Source organism: Nematolebias whitei, chromosome 22 (assembly GCF_014905685.2).
Source record: "Nematolebias whitei isolate Nwh7 chromosome 22, NemWhi1, whole genome shotgun sequence".
Classification (NCBI taxonomy): Eukaryota; Metazoa; Chordata; class Actinopteri; order Cyprinodontiformes; family Rivulidae; genus Nematolebias; species Nematolebias whitei.
In genome coordinates this window covers 27,814,684-27,819,188 of record NC_056519.1, presented here as the reverse complement: position 1 = coordinate 27,819,188, position 4,505 = coordinate 27,814,684, and positions in this window count along the sequence as shown.

The following is a 4,505-nucleotide window of genomic DNA, read 5'->3' as shown; positions in this document are numbered from 1 at the left end:
GGCCTCGGTGTAGAGTTGCCTTTCAACGCTTTTCAGCGTCTCCGTAAGGATAGCAGAGACCTCAGGAGTCGTGAGATCATCACTGAACAGACTTCCTCATTGTTCAGAGCTTTCGTCGGGTAGAGCCACAGCGAGACGTCGTGGCATCGACGGACTCTCGTCACTCCATTAGAAACTGCCCTGAACTTCTGTTCTTCGGAGCTTCTCGTTCGAGGTTCTCCCTGGAACTCTGGTTCTCCTCTGGAACTTGTTCTGCTCGAAACTTTGTTCTGCCTGGAACTAGGAAGTGTTGACCCTTTTAAAGAGGTCACTTCCGGTTCCTCTGAGAACTTCCTGATTGGTTGAAAGAACCAACAGGGGTGTGGTTTTAGTGACATAAGAGGGTCATTAAAAGTCAAGGAGAAAGCGTAGATGTTTAAGAACAGACAGAAAGATGTTTTGAAGAACAGAGACATTGAGGAGCCAGTCTTCTTCTATCTATCTGAAAAAGTTAAACATGACATTTCGCTCCGATAAACATGTTTTTGACCGTTCCTTCAGTTTTGACCGATATCACAACTTGCTCATTTCAGACAGAAGATCAAAAAATGCATAATTACTCTTGTAACAGACATTAACTTGATTTCTACTTTGAATGAGGATTAAAAATCATTTATACTGTTTCACAGTTGATTTAAAGTGTGTAGTTCATTTCAACATTTAAAATGGTTTGAACTAAATACACTTTTGATTATCAAGACATTTGTAAAATAGTAATGATAATATGAAAGAGAGTGTTCTTTCAATTGATCCGTGCAGGACACACTTAGAAAGTCTCTGGATAGAACTTAATTTGTATTTCTGGACTCAAATCAATGAAATAACAGTTCCTCTTCCAGGAAGGCTTTTTGACCTGAGGCTTAGTTCACTACAGTCCCCCCTTTGGAAATCATCGCCTGTCCATGGGCATGAATTCCAACATGAACTTACGCCTTCGAATGTCCTTGAGCTTGATGTAATCCAGCAAGGAAAAACAAAAGTCAAAGGAGGTAATCCCACAATGTTTTCGGTAATTCCATTGTGTCGTTGGTAATTCCATAATGTTGTTGGTAATTCCATTGTAGCAATGCTTTAACCCCTTGGAAACAAAGTCTGTAATCCATTGGAAAAAGTCATATAATCCACAACGATAAATCCACAACAAATGGCGGTGTTGATTGATCAGCATACAGAGGGGTTCCCTTGATTGAACTGAAGATGCGGCCACTGGATGAAGATTGGAGACCAACGTCAGGATCGCAGATCTCCTCCAGCGAAGGTCGTCGCTGGGTGACGTCCAGTCGGTGCCGTTCTGGTTCAATGTGTCATGCAATTATGTGGTTTAAGGTGGGCTTATGAAGGGGATTTTACATAAGGCCTTAACCTATATGCACCTGGTGTGTAAGCTATTATGATTGGGAACAGCTACAGCTACCAGTTAAAGGGTGGAACATGCTGAAAAATTTTCATATAGGGATTTATACCTATAGAAGGGCATTCCAAACTATTTTTCCATTCCTAACTCGGTTTAAGTTAGCTTTACATGGCAAAATATAGTTTGGTTCAATTGTCTGCTGTCCTTTTAGACGAACGACTTGAGATTGGGTGTTTGGTTTCCCCATAAATGTTTTTGGAGTCTATGGCGAGACTCATCAAAAGAATTAGCTATCCCCCCGAATAGAATTGTTCGAGTAGGTTCGGCTTAGGCGTTGTGAGACCAATGTAGATTATGGTACTTAAGGTAGCATTAATCTACATTGACTCCGCAAAGATTAGGTTTTAACGAGTGAACTGCATGTTGGCATAGTTAAAGGCCTCTTAGTCTCTAACTTAACTATACACAAAATTCATTCTTGCTTGGGGTGTTCAGAAACAATACCAAAAACCAATTAAACGATGTCTCAACATCGACAAAAACAGTGACTAAGCAACCAGTAAAACAACGTTTCAACATTGACAAAAGTACAAAGTTTGTTTTCTCAGTCATCCAGGTATATAACAACAAAAAAGGTTGTTGTTATATACCTGGATGACTGAGAAAACAAACTTTGTGTTTTTGAAACCATTAGTGAAAAGGCCAGACTTCAGGGGTATCTGAGGCAGGCTTGAAACACAAGAGTCAGGGTGGCGTCTGGGTAATACCAGATGGCTAGGCCTCAGACTGACGAAGCCTCTTGGATGAGGGGCGAAACATTTCTTTTTAACAAAAAAACGAAGTCCAGATGACATGATTCAACCTTTTTTATTGACAAAAGTAGTGATTAAGCAACTAGAAAACGACGTTTCGGTGCGTCACTCACTCTGAATGTCAGATTTGATCACGTTATCGCGTCTGGTAACATTACCCTAACTGGCGTCACCCCCCTTCGGTCATGGGGGACCGCGAACACGGGTGAGGACGTCGCTCCATGAGCTAAAGTTAGGTTGTCCTTGAGTAGTTTTAACTGTTTGCGCAGCTGAAAGAGGACTTTAAGGTCTGGATTGGAATCCAGTTCGCCTTTCGATGGAGTGTATTTGTCTGGGTCAGTCAGATACAGTATCATCGAGTTAATTGTAGGATCCAACTTCTGAAGTTGGATGATGTCTGGATCAGTTGAAAATGACTTTTCATATTTTAAAAGAACTTGGCGAAGTTTGTCTCTGTCTTCATCAGATGTCAGAGCGTCGGCTTGGGCGACCACCTGTTCAATCTGTGATGAGACTGATAAGGGATCTTGCTCTTTGGGGAGTTCCAACGAATCCCTTTCTGAGTCGTCGGACCTGTCTATGGGTAAGACACCATAGGTTTGCGGTCCTTGGTCGACGTCATCGGTTGAGAAAAGAGCTATGGCCTGTGTTGGTTTTGTGAGCGATACTGGCCCAGCTTCTTGACTTGGTACCAGGTTATCTGGGAGTCCCCCCAGAAATGGAATGCCTAGTTCAAAATCATGAAAAGCAGTGGAAATCAACCATCCTAGCATAGTGTTTTTTGGGATCAGCACCTCATCCATGCCTGTGTTACACACAGCAATAGATGTGGTCCTGGAGTCAAGGCTCACTTGGTTTGTGGCTTCCACGGACAGTCCCAAGTTGAAAAACGCAGGAGAAGGTTGAAAATATGCCTGTTTATGGCTAATAGCTTGTCCAGCTATGATGTGGATTCGCACCATTAGGTTAATCACCTGAGGTGGTACTGTGGTGGTTTGGTTGCTAGCAACCTGGCAGGCCTCTGGAATGGTCTGCCCAGCCTTAAGGTTTGCTGTGTCTAGCACAGGAGGATCCTTTGTGGCTGGTTTTAGGGACCACAGCACCTTGTTGATGGTGTCCACATGGACACCCAACCTTACCAAAATGTCAGAGCCTATGTAGGTTGCATGTGGTAAGTTTTGGATCACGAGAAATGGGTGAACCAGTTCTCGTTGGTTCCAGTTCAGTTTTAGGTTAATGACTCCTTCCGCGGTCATTACCTGTGAACTATTGGGAACTAATGGAAAGCGGAAAGCTTTTTTAATTAGTTCTAGATCCACGTGTTTGTGAACCAAGGTTTCATAGAAAGCTCGGTTAATTGCTGATTTATCTGTCCACAGAGACAGAACAGCATCGTCGGTGTGGGACCCTTGGATCTCTACACCTTTAACTACCAGTGGTAGGTAGTGTTTGGTGGACTCTGACTGCTCCAGCTCACAAAGGAGGCTGTCTTGTTGGGTCAGAGTTTGGACCACCGGGTGGGTCTCTTTGGTTTCACATGATTTCAGAGGGATACTCACCGGGCTCGTGTCCTCGGCTGAGGAGTCCTTTGCGCCTTCCGCGGTACCTGCTGTTAGGCAGTCTGTGTTACACTCCGGAGAAAATTGTATTGGCAGTGGTTTGCTCACCTTTGCCCACATCGTTTGATCACCATAATCTATAATCGCGTCGAAACAATTTTTAAAATCCTGGCCAACCAAAAATGGGAATGAGTCAACACTGGACACGTGTACCGGGTGGTATAGTGTCATTCTGCCAATCTGCATGTGAACCATTGCTATAGCTGTCAGGGTTGTCTTCTTCTCTGAGAGACCCTGCATTTCTATAGCACATTCTGTGAGAGGTATTACCCTGTTAACACCACTAGCGGCTGTCCTCAGCTCCTCGAACAGTTTAGCTGACATAATAGTGTAATGAAATAATACCTATGATATAATAATATGTTTATGGTCTTGGTTTTTGCATATTATTGAAATGTGCTTAATCTAGGTCATGTTATAGTTCAGCTATTCTATTGTTTTTGTTGTGTTTAAGAATGTTTAGTCCGTGAGAAAGTGTGGTGGGAATTTCCCTCGCGGTAACATTATGGCTCCTCCTTGCAGGAGCTTGTTTATGCCAGAGACTTAACTTACCTCGATGCCCATTGTCTGAAATGCAGGTATGTTTTACCAAATCTCTTGTAGCAGATGGTTAATATGAGGCTGGGTTTTATATAAACAATTTTATATAAAGATACGGTTCATTTATGTTTTTGTATTGTT